The following is a 14,080-nucleotide window of genomic DNA, read 5'->3' as shown; positions in this document are numbered from 1 at the left end:
GCAATTTAACAAAAAGGGAATTATTTGAAACTGATTAACAGAATTCTATCTGTATTCAAACTGATATATAATAAGAATTTGGCCTTAAAGAACAATAATTAAGAGAATTGAAGAAAAGGTGTTGACTTCTGTTCATGAAACCGATGTAGGGGAGTGGGAGGGAGGGGGAGAGAGAGAGATTACCAGTCAATGCCTTTTATGCAAAACTCAGAAACCTTCCCAGCTGGAGCCATGGTTGGTATGGGAAGAGAGAACCTTCCACCCTCTCTCTTTAGGAAAAGGAAAACACGAGCTTCATGAAATTGGGTGGAGAGGAGAACACAGACACGGACATAAACTAGTTGTTTAATCAAAAGTGAAAAGAAGGGGATAAAGATGGCATGGCACCTGTTTGGGTTGAAATTTAAACTTTGGGCTTAGAAGGGAGTTGGCCCAAAAAGAGAAGGAAAAGCCCGAAGCTCAGCCCAGACCTAGAAAGCAGAAAGGGCCTTTCCCGACTAGGTGCAGATCATTTGCACCACTTGCTCACCTACCCAAGGGTCAAGTTATATAGACCAGCCAGCTAATCAGCCTAAAAGTACTTTATGATGGCAGTACAAGTAAATAGCTGATGAGTCACTATCCTTCAAACTGCATTCGGGCAAGATTATTTCTACAGGAGGCCAAGCTAAGGTGGCTATAAAAGGAGAAAGAGAAGTCAGAATCAAAGACACTCAAACAAACAAACAAAAGCACAAACTCTGCTCAAAGCCAGATTTGCCTTCAAAACGAAGCTGTAGTCAGCCCAAGCCTTCATCCCTTTCGGGACACTCAAACAAACAAACAAAAGCACAAACTCTGCTCAAAGCCATATTTGCCTTCAAAACGAAGCTGTAGTCAGCCTAAGCCTTCATCCCTTTCGGGACAAACCCTTTGTAATAGCTCTGCTACCCTGTTCAACGCCTGCTGTAGTATCGATTTTCTTTCTACAAACTCACCTCCCAACCCCTTTTCTAAGCTTTCAAACCTTCTGTTAACCCACAAAGATAGGAAGTTGTAAGACGATCAGCCTTGCCCGACAAGGTTAAACCTTGCCCGACCTTCTTTGTTTTTTGTCTTTTCATTCATTAGCCTAGCAATATGTTGTATACTTCAAGTGGTATCCAAGTTATTTCTAGTAATATGGCTATTAAAAGACTCTCTCAGCGCTTGAATCCAATTTGAATATGTCTTCACAGTTTAAGCCAGATCTAAGTTCTAAGCCCTCGGGCATATAAGATTTGATCACCCTAAAAAGTCCTTGGCCTCAAGGCATAAAAAAGAACCTGATGTGGACTTAACCCATCCACGACAAGCTTTGATAAACAAGAAGTCCGAAGTTACTTGGGGCGCAAGTAATCGACCTGCCACTTAGTTTTATTTCTGTTATATTATGATAACCATATAACGTTCGAGTACGAGATGAATTCTGATGGGAAGCCTCAAGGCCTATTCAAGGCCCCACAAAGGCACCTATTTGGATTCATCCTATTTCTCGGGCAAGAACATTGAGTACAGAAGGGGTTATGATGGGAAGCCTCAAGGCCTATTCAAGGCCCCACAAAGGCACCTATTTGGATTTATTCTGCTCTTTGAGCTCAGGTAATCAGAAGTATGATGGTTATAAGACCCATATAACCAACAAAAGGAACCTTATGTGTTTGAGTACTAAGTTAGTTATTTATGGGAAGCTTCAAGGCCTACACCTAAGGCCCCACAAAGGCACCTGTCAATAACTAACATAGTCTCTCGAATATATATAATTAAAACTCAAACATCCGTTCTACATCTGTCATGCTGAAGATGGTAGTGGCACGCCTGAGCAATTCAAAGTTAATCTTGATCGTGAGCCTCAAGGCCTACACCTAAGGCCTCACAAAGGCACATTTCAAAGTTAACTCTGTCCTTCTCTTTCAGCCTTGCCTGACAGGCTTTGCCCGACAAGCCCGCCAGTAATGCAGAAGCCCAACATAAAGCATCAACTGGCGGCAACCTCTCGGGGAGCTGTGTGCTCGTCGGCCAGGAAGCATTCCCCACGGAAATTCCCGCCACGAACAGCACCAAGCAACGTAAGCAGGAATTCAAGTCCAACTTAGTCAAAAAAATACCATGTGGCTCTTTCTCTCTCTCATCAAATGAAAAAACCCCAAAACCCCACACCCACTCCCACGACCACCACACCACCACACCACCAAACACCAGAAGACAGGATGCGACCATAAATAAACAAAAAAACCCAACACAAATTCAAATTTAATCAAACACCCAGAAAAGGGTGCACAGATCACAACGCCCCCAATGCGTGAGCAAAGCAAAGTATATATAAAATTGGGACACCCAGAAGAGGCCGGCATGTGTGGGTACAATGCCATGGGGTTGAAGCGATCAAAAACATCAATCAGTGATTGCAGAGGGGGCCTTTTTTTTACTCTTTAGCCGGCCGAGTAAATAATTGAGTTTTTTTGTCGTTGGATACGGGATAATTATGCGTTTGTTTACTCTCTCTCTCCGAGGCTTTTTGTCAAACACCTTCCTGCAATCATTTTTCGAGATGCGTGCCGTCGTGGTAGTTTTTGGATGAGATCGATTTTTATTAGGGTTATTTATTAAGCTTGGGCTTTTCAAGAAGATTGAAAATTTGAAGGAAGGGCGAAAGAACAGTGAGATAAAGAGGGATGGGATTGGCAGTCATTTACTTTTTTGGGGTCTCATTAAGAGCAAGTCCACCCCCACACAATTTAGCCCAGTACTCAGTCCAAAAAGCAGCCCAGCACTCAGTCCAAAAAGCAGCCCAGCACCCTGTCAATTTGGTCCAGCCCGCAAAACAGCCTGGCACCCAGCCCAAGCTAGGCAACAGACTAGCCCATTTCGGACAGACCCAGAGGCTGGCCTATTTGGCTGGCGCGTGCAGCACACTTGCGACTGGGCGCGAGTAGGAGACAAGGGTGCAGGCGGCGGGGCCAGCTTGTCAGCCCACTTGTGTTCACCCGGATTAGGGCTACGTGGCGCTCCTTAGTGCCGTTGGATTTCCAACGGTTATTTTTTGTAGATCGCTGGATTTCCAACGGTAAAAAAAATTTAAATTTGACTTTTAAAATGGACCGTCTGATCACAAATCAACGATCCACATTTTTTTTCACAAAAAATAAAAATAAAAATAATAAAAAGGCCCAACGGTCAGAAATATGACCGTTGGCCATGGGGCAACTCCTTGGCCTTTGGACTTGAATATTTTTCAAATCCAACGGTCCAGATTAATTAACTATATTAAAATTTATTAAAAATTATAAAAAAATACAGAAATTTTTTAAAAATGTTAATTTTTTTTCTATAAATACCTAACCCTCATCTTCCACCTTACACCACATTTCAATATTTTCTACACTTTCTATTTTATCTACATTTCAATATTTTCTATACTTTAAGAGAAAAAAATGTCTTCATGGAAGCTCATTGAAGATGTTACGTTGTGTGAATGTTGGGTTCACACTACTCATGACCTGATTATGGGTAATGAGATGGATAAGCGAGAAATGTGGAGTAAAATTACAAAAGCGTTTTGCGATGTACATGGAAAAGACACCAAAACTAGTCAAGGTCTTCAAGGTCGTTGGAAAAAACTCAACGCATCCTTTACTTGTTGGAAAAACGCCATCTCTCATGCTTCCGGTAACCTCCGTAGTGGGACAAGTTTAGCGGATCAGGTGACAATATTTTTATTTATTTATACGCATTCCACCTACATCAATATTTTAATTTATTTAATTTCATATGTAATTTTTATGTTATTTCTTATGTAATTTTTATATGCATTCCACCCGCATCAAAATTTTAATTTATTTAATTTCTTATGTAATTTTTATTTAATTTCTTATGTCATTTTATGTAATTTATATGCATTCCACCCGCATAAATATTTGAATTTATTTATTTGTGTTACACCAGCATTTTTTAACACTATCTTATCCCACATTTTTATAGACACTACAAGCTCAAGCATTCTACAATTCAAAGAACCAGAACAAATCATTCAACAAATGGGAATGTTGGGAAATTGTCAAAGATTGCCCTAAATACAAAATTGTGGCAACCGGTCCAGAAGTTGTCATGCATGGCTTGGGTCTACATAGTTCGCCAGAACCAGACATGGTTGAACAAGAAGCCGACACATTTCAAGACACGGAAGGGATGCCTAAACAAGTGCCCGAGACCCAACCAACTCGTCAGTCCCTCAGGCCTCAAGGTAAAAAGGCATCAAAGAAAAAAGGTAGTTCTTCCAAAAATGACTACACTAAATATATGGAGGAACTTGCTCGCCAAGGTGAACTGAACATGGCATGGGAAAAGGCTAGAGATGAGGAACAAGTTGCTGCTATGGCAGCAATAATAGTAGCTAATAAGGCCCGTGATGCGGCGGTTGAAAGACAAAGAGAAATAGTTAATCGAGAGAACGAGCTAGTTAGACAAACACTTCATCGAGAAAATGAAATGCTTAGAGAAGAAAGGATGGCTCAAGTAGATCGTGACACTATGAGCAAGTCTCTAGTAGGACTGGCTCCGAATTCAAAATATTTTTGGACATCGGAAAAAAGAGATGTCGTTCGAAGGAGGCGTGCAAGAGATGCGGAAACAAGTCAAGGGGGTTCTAGCTACACAAATCATAGCAACCAAGATCCTAGCACCACATATCCTAGCTCCAGAGACTTTGTATAATTTTTATGTAATTTCTTATTTTTTTAGAATTTTATTTAATTTCTTATGTAATTTTTATGTTTTTTCTTTTTTTTTCTTTTGAACTTTATTTAATTTCTTATGTTTTTTCTTTTTTTTTCTTTTGAACTTTATTTAATTTCTTATGTAATTGTTATGTTATTTCTTATTTATTTCTTATTTAATTTATTATGCAATTTTAATGTGATTATTTATTTATTTTTGTACTTTATTTAAACTCATGAAATAAGATTACATAAACTCACCAAATAAGATTACATAAACTCACCAAATACACTTAAAAACAAAACACACTACATAGAATTACATAAACTTAAAAAAAAAAAAAAACACTTTATTCTTCAACCACTAGCCTCATTTTAATTATCTTCGCCTTCATGCAATCCCCACTAGTGCTCAATCAAGTCATTCTGGCGGGTTACGTGCCAGTATGGCTTTTGCACATCAGTGTACCGCTGAACGATCAATTCATTGTAACGTCCATCGCGTTCCAATGGCTCTTGTTGCACATGATCTTTGGTCCGGTCATGAGCACAGTAGATACGTGTTCTTGAGTTGTTCATCGGATCCGGCTCATATTCATCGATAACATCATAATCATACTCATCTTCAACAATCATGTTGTGGAGAATAATACACATCATCATGATGGATCAAAGAGCCTCGACATCAAACATTCTAGCTGCAGCCTTGACAATCGCCCAACGAGCTTACAAGATACCAAAACAACGCTCGACATCTTTCCTACACCCTTCTTGACATTTTGCGAAGTGTTTTTCCTTTTCAGTCTATGGATGTGGCACTGTTTTGACAAATGTTGACCTCCTTGGGTAAATGCCATTTGCAAGGTAGTATGATCCCTCGTATTGGGTACCATTAACCCAATATATGCATCTCGGCGATTTTCCTTGCAGCATTTCGTCGAACACTGGGGATTGGGCAAGGACATTTAAGTCATTCTGAGCTCCTGGAACACCAAAAAAAGCATGCCAAATCCATGTATCAAATGAAGCCATCGCTTCCAAAATGATGCTTTTGGCTTATTTTCTATCGCCATAAGCTCCTTGCCACGCACTTGGACAGTTTTTCCAAGTCCAGTGCATGCAGTCGATGCTTTAAATCATGCCAGGGAAGCCTCGCATCTCACCTTTCCTCAGAAGCCTTCGCATGTCCCTTGGCATGGGTGTCTGGAGGTACTCATTGGTGTAGAGGACTTCAATTGTAGAGCAAAACCACATCAGGGACTCCAAAACAGTTGTTCTTCCCATCATTGCGATCTCATCCACTTGATCTGCAGATGCTCCATATGCAAGCATTTGCAAGGAGGCCGTACTTTTTTGCTCGGGAATAAGACCTAGAACATGAAAAGCATCATCTTTTTGCACAAAGTATGGATCATGGTTGCAAATAGCACTTATGATTTTGTCAAACAAATTTTGTTGCATTCTAAAACGACGTCTAAAAACATGATCAGGGAATATGCTGTTGGGAATAAAATAATCTTCCAAGAGATCTTTACCTCGCATTTCCCTTTTTCTATTGAGGTTTGCAGCACGTCTTGGTTTGGCTATCTAGCCCACGGCTTCCATGACACGGCGGGAATGTGAGGCCCTCTGCCTTCTATGGTGATCATCTTCATCCTCCTCCATGAAGAAAGCCTCATCTCCACCTCCACCTTCCTCGAGATTGGCCAATTTTGCCTGTTGTGCCAACAACCTTTTCTGTTGCTCCTGCAACTGTTTATACACTCTCTTTGAAGAAGACATTGTAATAAGAACTCAAGATTTGAAAACGATGAACAAGGATTTTGAGCTAAAAAGAATGATTGAGCTTGGTGTGAGGATGAATGTAGGGATGTAGGGTTTATATGGAAAAAAAAAGAAAGGATGAGGTTTTGGACAATGCCACGTGGCATTACGTGATTGGTTGAAAATCTTATCGAAATCTTGGCTAAATTATTGTAAACCGGAAGTGACACGTGGCGTGTCGGGATTGGTTGAAAATATTATCGGAAATCTATCCACAAAATAGTACATTCGGATAATGACACGTGGCATGACCTGATTGGTTGAAAATCTTATTGAAATCTTGGCTAAATTATTGTAAAATGGAAGTGACACGTGGCACGTCGGGATTGGCTGAAAATCTTAGCGGAAATCTATTCACAAAATAGTACGTTCGGATAATGACACGTGGCGTGATGAGATTGGTTAAAAATCCTATCCGAAATTAAAACTATTTTAGTTTGTTTTTATTCTTTTAGAAAAAATTTAAAAATATTTTAAATGGGTTGGGTGCCAGCACATTTTGTAGGGGTGGAGATCGTTTGTGCAAGCGTATTTTTTTAGGGGTGGAGATGCATTGGCTTATTACTATTTATTGGAGTATGTTACTGTTCATTGGAGTGGATAAATGGGCTGGGTGCTGGCACAAAGTCCTTAGGGGTGGACTTGCTCTAAGGGAGGCAGATTGTCCGCTCTCTTGTTATGGTGTCATTCTCATCCCCTTCTATTTGTACAGTCATAGTTAAACCACGTTAACATTTTATATTGATTTTTTTTTTATAGAGATAATAATGTACATATACATGAGTCAAAATAAGCACACAAGAGGGAGCCTTCACAAAGGTTGCTTAGGAGAAGTCTCAGCAGTCGGTAGAGCCCCAGAAAGAGAAGGCACCGGAGGGGTATCATTTGGAGCCTCAGTACTGGACAGAACCCTAGAAGGAGGAGGCATCAGAGGTTGATCATTTGGAGCTTCATTACGCGGTACAGCCCCAGAAGACGAAGGCAATAAATGCCTTTGGAACAAACCCACAAATCTCTGATGATCAAGTAAAACCTGACCATCAGTTTCCTTCATCTGGTCAAGCTTCCTCTTCATGTTTGTAGCATAGTCATGTGCGAGCCGGTGCAACTGTTTATTCTCATGCTTGAGCCCTCTAATCTCCTGTTTGAGACTCATCACTTCAGCCGCCAATGATTCAACTTGGCGGGTTCGAGCAAATAGGCGTTGGGCCATATTAGACACAGAACCTGCACACTGAACACTGAGAGCCAGCGAATCCTTAACAGCTAACTCATCAGACCGTTTGGAAAGTAGTCTGTTATCTTTGGGAGTGAGAAGGTTCCTGGCCACCACCGCAGCGGTCATATCATTCTTCATCACGGAATCCCCAACGGTAAGAGGACCAGTAGGGGAGACGAAGGATGGGCGCCATATGTTGTCTGGAGAAGGTGGGGCTGCCTCTTCAACAAGGTTCAAGTCAAAACGACGGTCGGAGGGGCCAGACATTTTCAAAGGTGTTGAAGAGAGAAGAGGTCGGACAAATCAAGATCTTAGAAGTGCAAGAATGAAGCTTCTACTGGTGGAGATTTAAGTGTGCTTTGGAACTTAATGCCAGCCCCTATAAAAATCTGCACTCGACGAAGCTTCAGAAATCGAAGAGGCGCCTGCTCAGAAATCGAAGAGGCGTTTGCTTTCTCAAAAGCTGGGCTGCTTAGAGATCACGAGGGTTGATCTCAGAAATCGAAGAGGCGTTTGCTTTCTCAAAAGTTGGGCTGCTCAAAGACCACGAAGGCCAATCTCAAAAATCGAAGAGGCGCTCGCTTTCTCAAAAGCTGGGCTCCCTAGAGACCACGAGGGCCGATATCAGAAATCGAAGAGGCACCTACTTTTCCAACCTTTTCCAGCCTTGTCAGCACCTGTCACACGCACACTCAGTTTTGCGGAAATTATGGGCATTCTGTCAAAGACTTCTGGGGAAGTAGAAAACACATGAATCTTACTGTTCAATCACCCACTTCCTACACGCAACAATAGCTCATGGGTACCACAGATAACTTTGCCAAAGTTCTCTGCCAAAGTTGAGCACGTGAAGCTTGCAGCTCCCACTACATCGCTCTGACCAAGAAGGGTAAAAGAATAGCAAAGAAACAGCACTAACAAAGTTTAGACCCATAAATTTTGAAGGTCTAGGTACCATATTATTACCCACAAGGGTAAAGGAACAGTACCACTGCTGGATAATTGGAAAGTCCCTGTGTGTCAACCTCTGTGCTTCGTGGCAAGGTAGACTAGCAAACATGCCCAACCTTTACTCACATTCGAGAAAACACTCCCAATAAGATTGCTTGCTCCAAAATCGAAGAGGCACCGTCCTCCGAATCTCGAGAGCCAGACTCCCAACATGACTACTTTCTTAAAAATCGAAGAGAGGGTAAAGGAACAGTACCATTGCTGGATAATTGGAAAGTCCCTGTGTGTCAACCTCTGTGCTTCGTGGCAAGGTAGACTAGCAAACATGCCCAACCTTTACTCACATTCGAGAAAACACTCCCAACAAGATTGCTTGCTCCAAAATCGAAGAGGCACCGCCCTCCGAATCTCGAGAGCCAGACTCCCAACATGATTACTTTCTCAAAAATCGAAGAGACACTGCTCCCCGAATCTCGAGAGCCAGACCCCCAGCATGATTGCTTTCTCAAAAATCGATGAGGCATCGTTCTCCGAATCAATCGAAGAGGCGCTCGCTTTCTCAAAAGCTGGGCTGCTCAGAGACCACGAGGGCCGATCTCAGAAATCGAAGAGGCACCTACTTTTCTAGCCTTGTCAACACCTGTCACACGCACACTCAGCTTTGCAGAAATTATGGGCATTCTGTCGAAGACTTCTGTTGAAGTAGAAAGCACATGAATCTTACTGTTCAATCACCCACTTCCCACACGCAACAATAGCTCATGGGTACCACAAATAACTTTGCCAAAGTTCTCTGCCAAAGTTGAGCACGTGAAGCTTGCAGCTCCCACTACATCGCTCTGACCAAGAAAGGTAAAAGAATAGCAAAGAAACAGCACTAACAAAAGTTTAGACACATAAATTTTGAAGGTCTAGCTACCATATTATTACCCACAACTGTAAAGGAACAGTACCACTGCTGGATAATTGGAAAGTCCCGGTGTGTCAACCTCTGTGCTTCGTGGCAAGGTAGACTAGCAAACATGCCCAACCTTTACTCACATTCGAGAAAACACTCCCAATAAGATTGCTTGCTCCAAAATCGAAGAGGCACCGTCCTCCGAATCTCGAGAGCCAGACTCCCAACATGACTACTTTCTCAAAATCGAAGAGAGGGTAAAGGAACAGTACCATTGCTGGATAATTGGAAAGTCCCTGTGTGTCAACCTTTGTGCTTCGTGGCAAGGTAGACTAGCAAACATGCCCAACCTTTACTCACATTCGAGACAACACTCCCAACAAGATTGCTTGCTCCAAAATCGAAGAGGCACCACCCTCCGAATCTCGAGAGCCAGACTCCCAACATGATTACTTCCTCAAAAATCGAAGAGACACTGCTCTCCGAATCTCGAGAGTCATACCCCCAGCATGATTGCTTTCTCAAAAATCGAAGAGGCATCGTTCTCCGAATCTCGAGAGCCAGATACCACAGACCACTTTTTCAAAGTGCTCTGACAGAGTTAAAACATGTGAAACTGGCAGCTCCCACTACCGTGCTATGACCAAGCAGGGTAAAGGAATAGCATTACTACTTGTTAGGGAGACTCCTATATATGTCGACCTCCATCCCCAACGGACAGGCAGACCTGCAAAAATGCTCAACCCTTCATCATATCTGAGAGGGCACTCCCAACGAAGCCTTTCGAAATATTCAGCTTTCTTTCCCCCCGATAATACCTCTGCAAACAAGCTATACTAGAGCAAGAATATCTCATATCATCAGGGTTAAAAGCAAGAGTATCCCATATCATGCTTTTTCCCTGTCTTTTCTTTTGGCCTTGTTTTTACCTGCAAGACAAGGAGAAAGAGAGCAATTAGTCAGCACTTGGAATCAAGCTTCCAGCCAGGAACTGACTGCCTGGAACCCCTTACCTGATTACTTACCTGGCATTGCTCTCGAGTACTCATCTTCAACATCTTATGTTTCCAGGGAAGATTCCGCATCTGCTTGAGGAACAGATAGGGCAAGTGCGAAGGATACAAGGAAGCATGTGGAGACAAGCGTAACAGCACACGTGCCGATACATTCATTACTCTGTCAAAAGCAAAAGTATCCCATATCAGCAGGGTGGAACGTACTCTAGATTTGATGGACTTGTTTTGACCCTCAAATTCTTCAGTCGGCCTTATACTCTGGAGGAAACCAGAAAACCCTCCAGCTCAGTTCAAGAATAAGCCTGTGGAAAGTTACTTCTTCAAAAGCAAAAGTATCTCATATCATCTCTTCTCATTTTTCTTCTCTTTATCCTTCATGCTGCTGCAAGATGGGGAGAAGGTGAACAATCAGTCGGAGCTCTGATTGCTTACCTTGTCTGTCACCTCTTTCAGCAGACCCCCTAGCTCGGCGACTTGGGGGACTCCTACTACATGGTTTGTATCGCGCTTGACCAAGCCTGAAACTACAAGTAAGCTTCAAGTGAAATTGATACATTACCTTGTGCATCTCCACCAGTTAAAGATACCACCCCTGGATGGAGGAAGAGTACTTCCAGAGAAGATGCCACATCTACCTATGAGACAGATAAGGCAAGTCAAGACGACACCACACTCCGATACTTAGAAGTTTCGTGATTACGAGATCATTCTCCCACAATATTTCCTAATGTCATTTGTACTAAATCATTCACTTGTACTCACTAAATGAGAGCTTGAACCTATGTACTTGTGTAAACCCTTCACAATTAATGAGAACTCTTCTATTCCGTGGACGTAGCCAATCTGGGTGAACCACGTACATCTTGTGTTTGCTTTCCTATCTCTATCCATTTATATACTTATCCACACTAATGACTGGAGCAATCTAGCGAAGATCACAAAAAGCGATCGTTTTCGCTACCTAGGATCTATCTTGCAAGAGAACGGAGAATTAGATGGAGATCTCAACCATAGAATACGAGCTGGATGGAAAGAGTGCATCCGGCGTGTTGTGTGACCGTCGTAGGCCACTGAAGCTCAAGGGAAAATTTTATAGGACGGCAATAAGGCTAGCGATGTTGTATGGCACAGAATGTTGGGTGGTGAAGCATCAACACGTACACAAAATGGGTGTAGCGGAGATGAGGATGCTTCGTGGGATGTGTGGGCACACGAGAAAGGATAAGATTGGGAATGAGGATATCCGAGGTAAAGTAGGAGTAGCCGAAATTGTAGGAAAGATGAGAGAAAATCGGCTCCGGTGATTTTGAACATGTGCAAAGAAGGCCGACTGACGCTCCGGTTAGAAGATGTGACTACGGGACAGAGGTTCAGGGCCGAAGGGGTAGAGGAAGACCTAGGACAACTTTGGAAGAGACTCTAAGAAAAGACTTAGAGTACTTGGATCTAACGGAGGACATGACACAAAACCGAGCGCAATGGCGTTCTAGGATTCATATAGCCGACCCCACTTAGTGGGAAAAGGCTTTGTTGTTGTTGTTGTTGTAGAGATAATAAGGCAAAAAGCAATAGGAATATAAAATATTAACGTGACTTAATCGTGACCGCACAAATAAGAGGGGATGTGAATGACACCATAACAGGAGGGCAGACAATCTGCCTCCCTCATTAAGACCGGCTAGCTAGACATTTAAACCATCTTCAAATGAGATTATAAATTTTGAACATAAAATTTGATGACATTTTTTAAGTTTTATTCTCCACCTGATATGTCAAATTAAATTATTATTTTATTTATATAACATAAATGGTTAAATTAATAAAAAAATTAATAAATGACATTTAATTAATTATTAAATTGGTAGGAAAACTAATGAAAATAACTTGAAAACTTTGAGTTTTAACGATAAGAACAAAATAAAGGGTAAAATGAATAATACCATGATTGACTTTTTAGTGTAAAAATGTGGTTTTTCGTTAAAGTAAACAGTACCAGGAGCTTTTCTCCCTAAATTGGCACCAACAGGAGAGATAGGATCTAAACAAATGCATGATCACCATTCAACATTAATTACTATAATGATTAAATCAATAAAAAAAATTAATAAAAGATATTTAATAATTAATTAAAAATATTTGAAGCTGCTGTCAAATTTGACAACAACCTCTTTGCTGCTACTCCATGTCAGCGCCACATTGGAATTGATATTTCGGTTGGAGAATATTAGTGTGGTCTTTTATTACTGTTATAGTTTATGTGGACATTTTGACATCTTCTTTGGAGATGCTTAGGTGAGGCTCTCCTAATTTCATTAAAGTTAGTCCATATAGATAACGATTACAAGATTACTTATGGCTCATTTGGATGTTGTAACATCCCACATCGCCCAGGGGAGTGATCCTTAAATGTATATTCCCATCCCTACCTAACACGAGGCCTTTTGGGAGCTCACTGGCTTCGGGTTCCGTAGGAACTCCGAAGTTAAGCGAGAAGGATGCCAGAGCAGTCCCAGGATGGGTGACCTACTAGAAGTTGCTCGTGAGTTCCCAAAAACAAAACCGTGAGGGAATGGTAAGCCCAAAGCGGACAATATCATGCTACGGTGGTGGAGCGGGCCTGAGAAATGATCCGCCCCGGGCCGGGATGTGACAGATGTGCTTTTAAAATGATTGAAAGCACTTTTAGAGAAAATATTTTTAGGTTCCAAAAGCACTTGAAATTCTTTCTGCAATAAGTACTAGTTATGTGCTTCTTTTAGGAAGCACTTAAAGTGTTTTTTTAGTATTCACTTTCATTTTTACTATGAATTGGTTTCAAAAATATTTTCACTAAAAACGCTTTCAGTCATTTCAAAAGCACATCCAAACGAGCTCTTAATCCTTAGGGCTAGTTTGGTATTGCTGTGTTTTTTTTAAACTTCTTTTGCTGTGTTGTGAGAATAAACAGTTGTAAAATAAAGTTGTTGAGTGTTTGGTAAATTCTTTTTTTTTTGTAAAAATGTTTTTAATAAAAAAAACCAATGTCTTAGCGTTTGATAAATTTTTATATAAATTGTATTGAATATGTTAAATGACTAAAAATGATATGGTATGTAATGTGATATAATAATTGTCAAAGACAATAATGTAGGGGCAAAAATTGTAATTTAGTAAAACATGTGAGGGTATACTTGCCATTTGAAAATTTTATTAAATGAACATTGATTACGATGCTTTGAAAAAAAAAGTGTTTTTTTAGAAGCATGGTAGATCCCATTTCTGATTTTCTACTTTCATTGACAGTAGTTTTTAATTTTTTTTTGTTTTACCAAACATAGTTAATGTTCAAGATTTTTTAATAAAGTTTTTTTTTTTTTTTTTTTTTTTTTAAAGCACTACAATCCCAAACCAAACCTTTAGTCTAGTCAATCCAGTCTAGTCCAGTCCAATCTAGTAAAGT

This window comes from Malus domestica, chromosome 03 (assembly GCF_042453785.1).
Source record: "Malus domestica chromosome 03, GDT2T_hap1".
NCBI lineage: Eukaryota > Viridiplantae > Streptophyta > Magnoliopsida > Rosales > Rosaceae > Malus > Malus domestica.
The sequence above is the reverse complement of the archived record's forward strand: the minus strand, read 5'-3'. Positions refer to the sequence as shown.